The 15,476-nt window shown below is 42.0% G+C and overlaps 1 pseudogene; it reads left to right on the plus strand.

The window, feature by feature from the left end:
* The first annotated feature begins 508 nt into the window (after window positions 1-508).
* The window catches only part of LOC114053863, a 37,710-nt pseudogene continuing 22,742 nt past the window's right edge, over window positions 509-15,476 (plus strand).

The raw sequence follows: 15,476 nt of genomic DNA on the forward strand, positions 1-15,476 counted from the left end.
TGACTTGGTGATGAATCTCTTCCCTCCCCTTCCTTTAAGTCCCAACTAAAATCCTGCCCCCTATAGGAAGCTTTTACCCATTCCTCTTCACTCTAGTGGCTTTCCTCTGTTAATTATTTTTTATTTATTCTGTAAGTAACTTGTTCCTGCCTTTGTTTACTTGCCGTCTTCCCCATTAGACTGTGAGCTGCTTAAGCACAAGGGCTGTCTTTTGCCTCTTTTTTACCCTCGGAGCTTAGCACAGTGCCTGGCATATATTGCAGGTGCTTAATAAATGTTTCCTGACCCACTGACTAGCTTCCCTCCAATTCTAGGACTCTCCGCCTCAGTCTGAAAGGCTCTGTCTGTCTCTGTCTTTCCACCTCCCCTTCTGGTTCTCTTTCTCCCTCCACACACATACTCCCCACTTCTCACATATTCAGACCCACCCACAGAAGGGAGACGAGGACTTTGTGCAACTCTGCCTCACTTAAAGCCATTTCCCTTACAAGGCAAGTCACCATCAGAGATGTCACTGGTCCTCTTCAACAGCAAGGACCAGCAGCAACTGCCCTGTGGTCCCCATTCTCATACCTCGATGTGCCGTAAGGCTTCCCCACCCAACCCACTCCCTTATTAAAGGTGCACTGCTTTGAGCATCTGGGCTTAATGTGCCCCTCCTGTGAAAGCCTCTCAATTCCCAGAGATTAGATAAAGCACTTATCAAGTGCTCATGGTGCAAGGCTCAAGCTCCTGAAAAGTGCTGGGAGCATAAATTGCAAGCAGAAAGACAATCCCTACCCTTAAGAAGCTTCCATTCCAATGAAAAGACAATGCACAAAAGGGACCTGAAAGGTGGGAGGAGGGGCAGGGCAAGCTGGAGAAGGGGTCCAAAATCAGGAGCTGAGCTGACTTAGAGGTGAGCCTGGCTGGCCTGGGTACCTCTTTAAATGAGAAGAATTCACTGATGGAGGAGGGTCTTTCCACCCTTCTGGGGCAGAGGTGGGAAGGTCACCTGATGGAGACTCTTGGGCTGAGCTGGGCACCATCTATAACCCAGGATTAAGACACTTCTTTCTAGTGATACTTGGCAAGATCAGACTCTCAAAGACCTTGACAGGCTAAAACCTTGGGCTGTAATCCAGCAGGCATAAAAGAAAGTCTTGCCCTGAGGTTCAAAAAATCAACTTCATAAGTAGGAGATAGGGTGCCATGACCAGGCAGACCTTTTTCTGAAAAGACTGGGGTTTCAGTGGACTGTGAGCTCTGGGTTGGTTAGGGGTACAATGGAGCAGTCACAAAGACTCCCTCCCTTGGGCAGTGAGTGTCATGGGCATTTTCAGCTTCACGGGGAGGCCTGGCTTCCAGAAAGAAGGACGTGAATCTGTTCTCCCCAACCACAATGCAAGATGGCAGTCAGCTCTGGATGCCACAGTTTAGGAAGGGCGTTGACAAGCTGGAGCTCATCCAAAGGGGCACAGCCAGGAGGGGCTTTAGGTCCAGGCCATGAAGGTTGATAGAAGGTTGACTGGGGGAGAGATGCCTTGGAGTGGGGTGTTGATATGAGGGGGCCATGATAGCTGCCTTCAAGTGTCCCTGCTGACCAGTCTTTGGCTGGCTGCTTGGCCAGTTCCCTCCGCAACAAGGAGAGACCCTCGGCTTCCCTTCCCCAGAGGCCATTGCCTCCTACTCTCCAAGGTAATGCTTTTCATTTCCCAGCCTGAGTTTCTCACCTTCATTTTGGACTCCACTAGAGAGAAGGCTCACTCTTCATCTGGGCCAGACATCCCCAGAGGCACATGGAAGAACCAACTTTTGTTCTGCTAATGAGCTGTAGGCCAGCATCAGGGATTTTCAGATAGGAGAAAAAATTCTCACAGAGGAGGGAAAAGCTTTGTCTGCTCCTATTTTTAAGAACTTGGGACAAAGCTGAGACATCCTCAAAGAACCGTTTGAGTCAGCCCCTGTTTCAATCCCGGCTTAATGGAGTAGTCCTAGTCGAAATTGGAAGGACTCCGGAATCCTTGCTTCTTGGGGATAGGGCTTTTGTCTGGGCTCCTTCTCGCAGACAGCATCACAAAGAATAAAAAAGGCCTCACTGCCTTTTATTCAATTTCAGAGCCTATTATCTATGCTGTTTCATACAAAGCACGAGATTTTACATTTCACAGAGAGGCCCCCCTGGATGTCCAAAGGTGGAGAATGGTTATTTGGTTTAAAGTCTCCACGGGATTGTGCCTGGTTCTTTACTTGTAAGCGGGGAAGGGCCAAATGAATGTGGAAAACAAGAGTGAGTAATGGTAATTTCCTGCCATCCCAGAGGGACCCAGGAAAAGAATCACTGAGGGCCTGGGAGATCATGGTCTCCAACCCCTTCATTCTACAGAAGAGGAAACTGAGACCCAGGGAGGAAGAGTCATTTGTGGCATGTCCCCTGGGCCTGATCACCAATAAATCAATGAAAGAAAAGCAAAGAAGGGGCTCCAGGCCTTCTTTCTCATGTTAGATTTCACAGCCACACCAGTAGCTCGGCCTGTCTGATGGGGAGGAGTGCAATGATGAATCTAGACATTACAAACATACATTTCAGGAAATGCAAAAAATAATCTATGCACATTGTTTACATTTAGCAGAATGGTTGACAATCCCCTCCAAGTCCTCCACTTGGGGCTCGAGTGCAAGCCTAGCCCTTCCAGGAAAGCTTGGAATGATCCATTTTTCCATTCTAGAGAAAATCCAGGCTCAGCATGACTTTCCTTGGACCTCCCAGGCAAGATGGAAAGAGTGTGTGACCCTGACCCTATGTAATAAAGAGAATGGGATGATGATGGCAGATCCTAATGGGTGCCATGCTCTGTGCTGGGAGGTGACAGAAGGCACCTGCAGATGACCCCTAAGGACAGGGAAGGTCCCAGGCAGCAGCCCAGAGAGATCTGGGAATGGCTCTTTCTGCCATGCCAAAGGTATTTTGAAGATAACTTCCATTTGAATTCTGTTTTCTTGATTAAACACAATGAGCTCCAGACTGGAAAGGATGGAGCGGAATTGACTCCCAAGATAATTGGGTCAGAGAGCACCTGGCCACCCTCAGTGAGTTTAAGTCACTAGCCTTGTGGTAATCCATGACAGGGCAGATTCTATTGCTGACCAGCTGCTGTTAGTGACCTCTGGAAAGGGGAGAGGAGCTGGAGACTGGGGAGAGGGAAGAACGATGTTCTGATTTTCAACAGAGAAGAAAACCAACTTGTAGAATATTGACTGGGAGTCAGGGGATTCTCATTGAAGTTCCTGGTGAATCCTAGAATGGAGGCTTAGTGGATACTCAGACACGGAAGCAGGATCTCTGAGTTCCCAAAGCATAGGCTAAGCCAGAATGAGCACATTTCATTCTCGGCAGAGTACGTGGACCAAGGGAATGCCATAGGCAAAGCATACCCAACTCTTAAAGCATTATGGGAACGTTCACTATTGATTATTATTATTCCCCCTTTTCTATCTCCATTCCTTAACGTGGGACTTTGAGCATCATAGAAACTTAATAAACGCTTATGGAATTGAAGTTAGCTCAGGCTGGTGAAGCCATCATGAATAGGCTTCTTCCTTCCTCTCTCAGACTAGCCTTGTTCCCCTCTTAGTCTTCATCCATTTTCCTCAGGCCAAGCCCAGGAAGGCAGGTACACTCAGGGCAGAGAAAAGAGGAAGATGGCTGACTGTAGTCAGAGACACGCACCCAAATGCACTGGTTCAGCTCCCCCAGCCCAAACACCCCACAAACACCACCAATCTCTGATTGTTCTGTCCTAAATTCTATAAGGAGATAATTTCTGAGTTTTCAATGGCGTTTTTAATGACTGTTTTCTGATATCTAGCTTGGAAGGGATTTCCTGATCAGAGATAGGGAATCGGAATGAAATCTTGGACTTAGAGGGCTTTCATTCTCCAAATCTGAAAAATCAGCTGTTTTTCTCTTTTCCTCAAAGGATCAGGCTGTCGGTAATTGGAGGGGAGATGGAAACTGCGGCCCTGGCGGGGCATGCTGGCGAGTCATTGGAGCTTGTCAATCTCTTCAGCTATTTTGGGATGACTAGTACTTTGAAACTCTACCCACCCAGCATTTTGTGGATGCTTCTGGGGCCTGAGAAAATTCTGAAAATAAGTGCAAAGTGGCCTGAGGATCAGAGGAGGCCTGGTCCTCTGGAACATTCTCAATATAATTCCCACTGGTTAACGATAATACTAATAATGGTGATATTTCTTCAAGACCACAGGAATCTATCTGTGCTATTGTCGGTGAGGTCCTGCTTTCTTTGACACAGACAGCCCAACCACCCTCATAATGAGGATATAGAATTCAAGAAATATGGTATTCAAGAAAAATGGTATTTATCCCCCTGTGGCCAAACTGGTTATGGGGCATTGTGCTTAGCTGGTTGGCCATGACACTTGGAAGGATGCCAGAGTTCCTCTTGGGTGTGGGTATCATGTGCTTAGAGCTGGAGGGGACCTTTGAGGCCTTTGCACTCCCTCATGGAGTCCCACAGTAAGTAAGGCTCTGATGCCTTATTATACTTTTTAATGAGCAGAGGATCACTGGTCAATCAGTCAAGAAACTGAATAGATATTAAATGCTCACTTACCAAGTGCCAGGCTCTGTGCTAAGCACTGGGGATACAGAGACAGGCAAATGACAGTCCCAGCCGTGGAGAAGCTCTAGTCTAGTGAAACAACAGACAAACCACTATGTACAAATAAGCCATGGATGGGATAATTTGGAAATAACGAACCAAGGGAAGGCACTAGAATTAAGGGGAATTTGAAAATTCTAGATTCCTCTAGAAGGTGGAGTTCTAGCCGAACTTAAAGGAAGCCAGAGAATTCTGGAGGTGGAGATGAGGAGAGACCATGTCAGGTGCCGGGGGACAAGCAGGGAAAATGTCCTGCGAGAGCTGAGAGATGGCATGTCCCGAGCAAGAAACAGCTAGAGGCCAAAGGTCCTGGATCAAAGAGTCTGTTGGGGAGAGCAAGGTGTGTTTGAAAGCTACACAGAGTCATTAAATAGAGTCTTGTGGTTGCTGCATATTTTGACGAATCTTATAGTATTTTGACATGGGCACAAAAGGGCCTTTGTTAGGGGACAGTCATTATGGCTCCATCCGATGCTACTGAATCTCATGCTTTTCTCTAGTCAACAGATAACACATACAAAAGAATCTTGAATCTTCTGTCCTTTTCCACCAGTAGTCCTACTGTCAAGGCTTGGTCTGCTCTGGAGCATCATTTTTAGACCTCTTTTTTTTCCCCATGACTTCATCAAGGATGCTCTTGGTGCTTATGTAGATCATGCTCAATGGAATTTGTTAGAGGAGAAAAAAAGAGACATCCAAGTAGGTAGTGATATATTCTAGTTCATTTTTTTTGTGATAATGTCTGAGTTTTTTCTAAGTCTTTAGTGTTCCCATTTTTAATGTTACTTTGAGAATCAGTCTCTCAATGCCATCAAAAATGTGTTATCTTTATCCTCCATGTATATTTGGTCTAGTCCAATTGCTCTTCCCACTTTGTTTTCTTTGGTGTTGTGTCTGCTTTGTTATGTAGCACCCAGAGACTGATGTAAGAGTACAACGTAGTGGCACCACCGTCATTGATGAAGTTTGCTTAATTTATTATTGTTGCTGTCAAACAGATCTTTTACACTTTTTAACCCTTCCTCCTCCTTCCAGTTTTGTGCTCAAGTGCCACTGGAATGACTTTTCTTCACCGAATATCTCACCAAACTTTCTGTAAGCTCATTTTTCCTTTACTAGCTCTTATTCTTGTACGAAGTTGAAACTGCTCATAATTTTCTACCATACACAGCTATAACATTTTACAAATGAGTTTGTATTCAAAAATGGTGTTTCCCTTGGATGCCATAACTTTATGCCTGGCAAGGAGATCACATCTTTTCTGGCTAAGGAGTTTCTAAGCTATTTTGGCCTCATTGTTTTAATGATGGATTTATATCAGTTAAACTTCCTTAGGAAGTGGAGACTGTATCAGCATGTTCTTTTTATCATTTCCCTTTTTTTTTTGGCATCAACAGATTATATAAAAAGATCATACTGGAGTTGCTGTTCTTGGATACCATATGTCTTCTCATTTTTATTCTTTCTTCTAGTTTGGTATTGGTTTTGACTTTTGTTCTAACAAGCTGGTATTCTGATTGTAGGCAGATTTGGAAATGACTCCCACATCTCAATCAGTCACTTGCTATCCATTTAAACATAATTAATTTTTTTTGGTAGTGTTAATTGGTGCTTGCCATATTCTACACCTTCTGATTCTTTTTTTTAGGCAAGTATTCATGACACATAGATATGGAGCACTTGTATAATTCAACGAGCCTTTGGGAACTCTCATTTCTTCCTGATTATGTTTTTCAAAGCATTTTTTTTTTTTGCCATTTGCTGCTATGTTCACCTTTGCATTGAAATCACAGAATATTAAAATGTACTGATTTAATCTGCAAGGTCATATGTTATCTACCTCTCCATCCTCTGCAACTGATGATGGTACGTAACCTATAATTATTTTTGTGGTCTTTCTATAGAAGACTTCTTGTGAGTGCTGCAATAAGAGATGACCAAGTATCCATGAAATGCTTTGTAATGCCTATAGTCACAATAGAAAAAGTGATTCTATCCCTGCCTTTATTTGTCTCTTGAAGGAAAAGTACAGTTTCTAGTCTGATGCTTCCGTTTTTTTTTCCTGTGGCAGGACTAGTCAGTCAATAAGCATTTATTTATTTTTTTCTCCTTTTTTAATTTAGTATTTTATTTTCCCCAGTTATATGTAAAAACAATTTTAACATTTATTTTTAAAACTTTGAGTTCCAAATTCGCTCCCTTCCTCCCTCCCCAACCTCCCCGGCATTGAGAAGGTTTATTGGTATATGTTATACATGATATATATATAATATAGGTTATACATGTGTAGTCATGCAAAACACTTCCATAATAGTCAAGTTGTTAAAGACTAACTGTATTTCCTTCCATCATGTTCCACCTCCCCCCGTTTATTCTATTCTCTCTCTCCTTTCACCCTGTTGATGACATTTTTAGTGTAAGGCAGCAACATACAGGGGAAAGAGCATGAGATTTGGAGGCAGAGGACCTGGGTTTAAATCTAGGCTCTACTATGCCCAGAGAGATAAAAAAACAGTGCAAGCTCTTTGACTCAGCAATACTGCTTTAGGTCTGTATAATAAGGAAAGCAAAGGAAAAGGAAAAGGGCCTATATATATAAAATATTTATAACAGCTCTTTCTAGCGTGGCAAAGAATTGGAGATAGAGAGGATGCCAGCAATTGGGGAATGGCTGAACAATTTTTGGTACATGATTGTGATGGAATACTGTTAGTGCTATAAGAAATAACAAGGGATATAGTTTCGGAAAAACCTGGGGAGACCTATGCAAACTGATGCAAAGTGAAATAAGCAGAATTGTGAGAACGTTGTACACGGAAGCAGCAACATTGTAACAATGACCAATGGTGAATGATTTGGCTACTCCAATCAATGCAATGATCCAAGACAATTCCAGAGGACTCATGCTGAAAAATGCTGCCCGTTCCCAGAGAGAGAACTGAAGGACTCAGAGTGCGAGAGTGAAGCAGGTTGTTTTTTCACTTTATTTTTCTTGCTTTTTTTGCAACATGGCTAATATAGAAATATATCTTGCATGACGTCACGTATACAATGGGCATTATTTTACTTGCCTTCTCAATGGGTGAGGGAGAGAATTTGGAACTTAAAATTAAGAAATAAATGTTAAAATAAATAAAAGTAAAGGAAAAAATAAGGAGAGGGAGTGAAAGGGGCTAGTAAAAATGATGAAATGGCAATGAATAAATAAATAAATTCTGGCTCTGCTCCTTCCTCTCTGTATGATCCTGGGGAAGTCTCTTGAACCTTTCTGGGCCTCAGTTCTTACTCTGTAAGTGAGGGGGTTGGGCTAGATGGCCTCTGAAGGGGCCTCTGAGACCCCTTTCTTCTCTGGAGCTGTGGTCCAGTGATGGGAAGTGGAGTGGGTTTAATGAGATGGTCCCTGGATGGATATGATTCAGCTCCTCCAGTAGTAGATTTATTCATTGGTCGTGGGACAAAAACATCCCATTTAGAGAACCTACAGGCATTTGGAAGTTTGAAGAGATTATAAAAAGCATTTGGATTTTCGGTGCATTCTGCCTTCTTTCCTACCACTGTGGCAGAAGAAGCCCTTGAAGATGGTATTGTGTTTTTCTTTGTTTCATGAGAGGCCAAAAAGTTCATCATCAAGTGGCCAGCCTACAGTTATTCAATGAGAGCTTTCTCTTTTCCCCTCCTCTTCATCTCACATCACTCTGATGTCTTCTGCTTTTACCTCCTCCTTCATTCCTATCTCATATGAAATGGTGTCCCTATTTCTTGCCAAGGCAAACTCCTCTACCTGCACCAGATATGCCATTCCATCTTGTTTCTTCAAACAAATTGCCCCCTCTATCATCCCTACTTTTTCACTTATATTTAATTTATCCCTGTCTAGTGGCTGCTTCCCTCCTGTCTCAAAACATACCTATCTCCTCCTTTCTTAAAAAAAAACAAAAAAAAAAACTATCACTTGAACATTCTATCCCCTCTATGATCTGATATCTCTCCTGCCCTTTCTGGCTAAACTCCTTGAGATGGCTAACTGGTGCCTCCAATTTCTGTATTCTCACCCTCTTCTTAACTCCCTACAATCTCCATTATTTCATCTCCATTAAACCAAAATTGTTGTCTCAAAATGATCTCTTAATGGCCAAATCCAATGACCTTTTCTCCATCCTCACTCTTCTTAACGTCTCTGCTACCTTTGATGTTGGTGACCCTCTCTCCTTGATAATCTCCTCTCTTGAGGATTTTGGCACTCCCCTCTCTCCTACCTGGCAGATCACTCCTTCAGGCTTCTTTCTTTGACCCTTAGCCAGGTCATGCCTATTTGCACACAGGGCTCTGTCCTGGGCTCTCTTCTCTTCTCCTTATATATTACTTGGTGATTTCATCAGCTCTCATGAATTTAATCATCATCTCTATGTTGATGATTCTCAAATCAGCTTATCCAACCCTTATCTTAGGGCTGACCTCAAGTTTCACATATCCAGCTGCCTTTCAGACATCTTAATATGCATATTCAGTAGACATCTTAAACTCAACATACCCCAAACAGAACTTGTTACCTTTTCTCTTAAACCTTCCACTCCACCCCTTTTCAAACTTCCCTGTTACTGTGAAGGGCACCAACATACTTCCAGTCCCCCAAGCTTATCCTCACCTCTTCACTCTCTTTCACACCCCTCCCCCATCCATTCTGTTGCAAGACCTACTGATTTTACCTTTGCAATATCTCTCAAATATGCTGCCTTCTCTCTTTGGACACAGTAGGTCATTACCTCATGCCTAGGCTATTGCAATAGCCTGCTGGTGGGTCTGCCTACCTCAATTCTCTCCTCATTCTAGTTCATCTTTATTAAACTGTCACAGTGGTTTTCCTAAAGTATTGTTCTAATCATATGATCTCCTCTACTCAGAAAACTCCAGTGGCTCCCTATTGCCTCCAGGATCAAGTACAAAATCCTCTGACCCTTCATGACATAGTCTTCTCTAACATTCCAGTCTTCTTACACCTTACACCTTTCTCTGTACTCTTCAGAATAACAACACTGGTCTTCTTGCTCTTCTCTGAACAAGACATTCTATCTCTGGCTGTCCTCCATGCCTATAATACACTACCTTCTTATCTCCACCTCCTGGATCCCCTGGATTCCTTGAAGTCTCTGCTCGAATCCCACCTTCTACAGGAAGTTTTTCCTAATTCCTTTTTAATTATAGTTCTTTCTCTCTGTTAATTACTTCCTATGTCTCCTGTATATAGATTGTATATATTTGTTCGCTTACTCCATTATACTGTGAGCCCCCCAAGGGCAGGGTTTGCTTTTCTTTGTATCCCCAGAGCTTAGCACAGTTCCTGATACACAATGGGTGCTTAATAAATGCTTATTGATTGACTGACTAACTGGAGGCTCTGAGCTATTGTAAACATATTAATAACTTTTTATCTGATATGAATTCCACAAGACTACAGAAAAAAGGGTTATGTGGATTTGAGGGCTATTATATTGCCCCTAGGCTAAATGTGGCTTATTTGTTGTAACTGGGTGTTATAAATATAATTTTTAGTCTCTGATATGGGGAAGCAAAGGGAGAAGAGTGGAAACAGGAAAAGCCAAGATTGAATAGGTGAGGCATAGGCAAGATTTAGCTCTGCTCCTTCCAAAAGGGAGGAGAGAGAAGAAAAGACTGACTACCTTTCAATATACCACCCACCAGTTGTATACTTATGCCACTAAAATCACAGGTTTAGTTCCTATCCTATCTTATCCTATCATCATCATCATCAACATTTTTGTCATTATTTGTATGAATACTATCTCATTCTCATCTTTTTAAAAATGCAGTGATGATATGACATAATGATGTTTTTAAATTTTTTTAGCATTTTTATTTAAAATTTTGAGGTCCAAATTCTACCTCTCTGCATGCGCCCCCCCCCGCTCCCTCTCTGAGATGGTAAGCAATCAGATATAGGTTATACACGTGCAATTATGCAAAACATTTCCATATTACTCATTTTATACAAGAAGACTCAAATTACAGGGAAAAAATGAAAGAAAGAAAGTGAAAAATAGCCTGCTTCAGTCTGTATTCAATCAATATCGGTTCTTTTTCTGGAGGTGGGTAGTATGCTTCATCATTAGTCCTTTGGGACTGTCCTGGATCATTGTATTGCTGAGAATAGTTAAGTCATTCACAATTCTTCACTGAACAATATTGCTGTTACTGTGTACAATGTTCTCCTGGCTCTGTTCACTTCACTCTGCATCAGTTCATGTAAGTCTTTCCAGGTTTTTTGACATCATCCTGTTTGTCATTTCTTACAGCACAATAATGTTGCATACCATATACCTCAGCTTGATTAGCCATTCCCCAGTTGATGGGCATCCATTTGATTTCCAATTCTTAGCCACCACCAAAAGAGCTGCTATAAATATTTTTGTACAGATAGGTCCTTTTCCCTTTCTTTGGATGTCTTTGGGATATAGACTTAGCAGTGGTATTGCTGGATCAAAGGGTATACACAGTTTTATAGCCCTTTGGGCATAGTGCCAAATTCCTCTCCAGAATGGTTGACTCACTTTACAACTCCAAACAGTGCATTAGTGTCCCAATTTTTCCGCATCCCCTCCAACATCCAACATTTTCCTTTTTTTGTCATATTAGCTACTCTGATAGGTGTGAGGTGGTACCTCAGAGTTGTTTTTATTGAATTTTTGATTAATAGTGATTTAAAGCATTTTTTTGATGTGATGATTCTTGCAGAAAGTGGGACTTGATCTGAGTCTTAAAGGACAAATGGGATGTGGAGAGGCTGAATTAGCATGGCTATGTCCCATGAAGGAGGATCTGATTAGCAGAGCAGTTCATGGAATGGGAATGGGGCTGGGTTCTGAACCCTATCTGCAGCCAGAATGTACGTATGGTATGAGATGAGAGGGCTGAGATGCCCAATTTAGACGGAGGGAGTTGTTGCTGAATGATAGCTGGAGGCTGACAGGCTCACACCGAGCTTTGTATGACTGATACCTCCCTGGCATCTCATCATTAGGGAAGTTACAGTTCACAGTCTACTAGGAAGGACAGCAACTTGCTGATAAAAGTCTTGTCAGTGTTGAGATGCTTTGAGGAGGGAGAGAAAGAGAAAAAAAATTTTCAGACTCCATTATTGTCACTGCCCAAGGGCATACGTTTTAAGCAAGAGGCACATGGCACATCCCCATCTTAGAAGTAACAGGATCCAAGTTCAAGTACTGCTATTGCTACTAACTTGGCATGACCCATCTCCTCCTAGGCCTCCATTTATTCCTCCATAAAATGAAAGAAGTTGAACAAGAAGATCTCTATAATTCCCCTCTAGGAAAACAATCAATGATTCTAGTGTAATTTTTAAGTTTGACCTCATCCTGTGCATCACAGAATCTGGGAACTTGAAGGAACTCAGAGGTCATCCAGTCCATTGTGGACCTGAGGAAGAATTGGCCTTCTCCAACATGCCCAAGAGTTCATTATCCTACCTTTATTTGGATACCGGCAGGGATACTGCTTCTCAAAGCCTCCCACTTCATTTTGGGATAGCTTGGCTTGTCTGGAAGCTTTTCCTCACCCTCAAGCCCAATTCACTCCTGCAACTTCTACCTGTGCTATTGGTTCTGTCCTTGGGACTGGGCAGGATCAACCAATCAAACAGTCAGTTAGCATTGATTTAGTGACTTCCATATTCCAGAAACTATACTAGGTACTGGATATGCAAATACACAAGTGAGACATTCTTTGCCCTCAGAGAACTTATATCCTAATGGGAGGAAGCAATCATAGACATAGAAGTATAATGTGACATTTCTGTGTTGTTCTGCAGTAGGCATTCCACGCTTTCTGCTTCTTTCTCCCTTCTGGAAGGGGCAAAGCTTAATCTCACCCATGCATTTCTTGTCTCCACTCTTCCACACTTTACTTTCTTACTTCAGAAGGTGAAGATTTAATCAACACACTTAAAACAATATATTTAATTTAAGAATTCATTTTTTAGTAATATGATAACCCTCAGGTCTACTTGGTTCCTTCCTTTGCTTTTTTATGGAGTTTAATATCAGGCACAAGTTAGTAATACAATCGCAATAGTTCAGAGCCCCCAGTTAGGAAAATCCCTCACATTTAGACAGAAGTCTTTCTCTTTGCCCTAATTTAAATATTTGGGTCTCCCTATCTAACTAATGGCTTCTCTATATTTGAAGTAATATCAGGATGACAGAGATGTTTAAGTAAAACAAGTGAACCTAGTATAATAATTATTAGTAGATAAACATGGGAGGAAAAATTTGGAAAAGAATAGATTTTTAAAATGGAACATACCTCAATCCTAGAAGAGGTAGGGTAACCAATAGCTTCATCCTGAGTTCTCTGTTGTAAGATGCCTGCCTGCTCTTCCAAGTGATTGCCTACTTAGATCCCTCCCTTCTCTGCTATAGTTTCTCTCTCCTTTTAATTTCTCCCATCAGCTGTTGCCCCTGTGCTTCTGAGATTTTTCCAGATTGACTTGATAAGTCCCTGGTGGGGCTAGGAATGCTGTCTCCCTAATCATTTCCTCCAGTCCCTTCTCTCACTACTTGTGCACACTGATTTTCTAAATCCTTGGATGAGATTCAAATTAACCTGCCAGCTCAAAGATCAAAATACTTCAACTCTCTCTGTGGGCTCAGAGGGAATTTTTGTCCCTCCAAACTACAAATCCCAGAATCCCAGTCAACTCTGAAACACATGTAATACATATACATATTTAATATATACATATACATATGTAATCTATGCAAAATACATAAAAACAACTATAAAGGTAATCTGGGGTTGTAGTCAGTAGCGTTTGGGGACATCAGGAAAATCTTCATGTAGTGGGCAGAACTTGAGATACGTCATTCAGGAAACCAAGGATTCCAAGTGTAGAAACAGAGCTAAGGAAGGAATGCATCACGGCTATGGCGCAGCCATACCAAAGGCACAGAGAACATGGATTGTTGAGTGTGATAAAAGACCAGTGTGGCTAGACTGTAGAGTTCAGGGTACAGGGAGTAATGTGCTGAGAAGGGAAGACTAAGGCAGGTTATGAAGAGCTTCCAATGGAAAGTGGATGTTTGATCCTAGAGATGATAGGAAGCCACTGGAGTTCAATGAGTAGATAGTAGGTGGTATAAGCATTTCTGAACTTAAGGAAAATCACTATGGGGGCCCTGTGGAGAATGGATTGGAGAGGGGAGAGACTGGTGTCCAGGAGATAAAATAGAAGGTTATTGTAATACTCTACAGGGGAGGTAATGAAGGCTCGAGTCAAGGTCAGGGCTGTGTGAGTAGAGAGAAAGGATAGATACAAGAGATGCTGTAGACATGAAGATGCAAGATTTGACAAATGAATGAATACAGGGCATGAGTCAGAGGGAGGAATTGTGAATGACAATGAAGTTAGAAACCTGGGTGATGAGGGGGATGGCAGTGTCCTCAGTAGACATGGGGAAGTTAGGAGAAGTGAGCCTGGGGGAACATGGGTCCTGTTTTGGTTAGTATGAGACTGAGATGTCTACAGGACATTCAGGTCAAAATATCCAATATACAATCAAAGATGTAGGATTAGATATATAATCTAAGAGTCATCTCCAGAAAGATGATAACTGAACCTATGCAAATTGATGAGGTCACCAAGTGAGAAAAGGGAGAGAGAGGGAGAAGAGAGCCTAGGACAGAGCTTTGAGTTATGCCTATATTTAATGGTTCTGATATGGATGGTGATCTAGCAAAAAATCATGAGAGGAAGTGGTCAGACAGGGTGGAGAAGCAAGAGGTAACAGCATCACAAAAAAACCTCATAATGGAAAGAGTCTTGGGGCTGGGCAGGGAGAGGGGTTACCAGTCAAATACTGCAGAGGAGTCAAGGTGGATGAGGATTTAAAAAAGGTCATCAGAGTTGGCCACTAAGAGACTGTTGATGATTTGGGAGAGAGTGGTTTTAGTTGAACTCTATGGTTGGAAGTCAGATTGCAGAGAGTTGAGAAGGGAATGAAAGTACAGGAAGTGGAGATGATGAATGTGGAGAGCCTTTTGTAGGAGTTTGGCTGAAAAGGGAGAAGAAATATGGCCTGATAATATGATGGTAGGTTCCCAGTGAGGGTTTTTCATGATGGGAGACTTGGGCATGTTTGTAGGCATCAGGGAAGAAACCAGTGAATAAGGTGAGATTGAAGATTAGAGAATGAGTGGGCATAATAGAGGGGACAACTTCCTAAAAAAGACAGAGTGGGATCAAGGATAGACACAGAGGACAGGGATTCATGATCTATAAATAGAAATATAAAATCTTCTATTTAACAGTTGAAGTCTTGCACCACATTTTCCCTCCCTTTCTTTTCAGTCTTTTGATACTTTAGTCTGCTTTCTGTGCTCTGCAATTCAGTAATCCTGGCATTCTTGCTGTTTCTCATTCATTTCCTGACTCTGTGCCTTTTCATTTTTCTTTTTTTTTATTAAATTAAAAAATTTTAACATTCTTTTTTAGTTTTCAAATTCTCTCCCTCTCTCTATCCCCTTTCCCACTCATTGAGAGGGCAAATAATATGATACCTGTTATATGTGTGAAGTCATACAAAATGTATTTCCATATTAGCCATGTACCCCAAAAGGGAAGAAAAATAAAGAAAATTAAAGATAATATTCTTCGATCTGCACTCAGATGTCATCAGCTCTCTGTCTGGAGGTGGATAGCATTTTTTTTCATCATGGTCCTTTGGAATTGTCTTGGGTCATTGTCTTGATCAGAATAGCTAAGTCTTTCACAGGTAATCA

Source organism: Vombatus ursinus, unplaced genomic scaffold (genome assembly GCF_900497805.2).
Source record: "Vombatus ursinus unplaced genomic scaffold, bare-nosed wombat genome assembly UNPS02004184.1, whole genome shotgun sequence".
NCBI lineage: Eukaryota > Metazoa > Chordata > Mammalia > Diprotodontia > Vombatidae > Vombatus > Vombatus ursinus.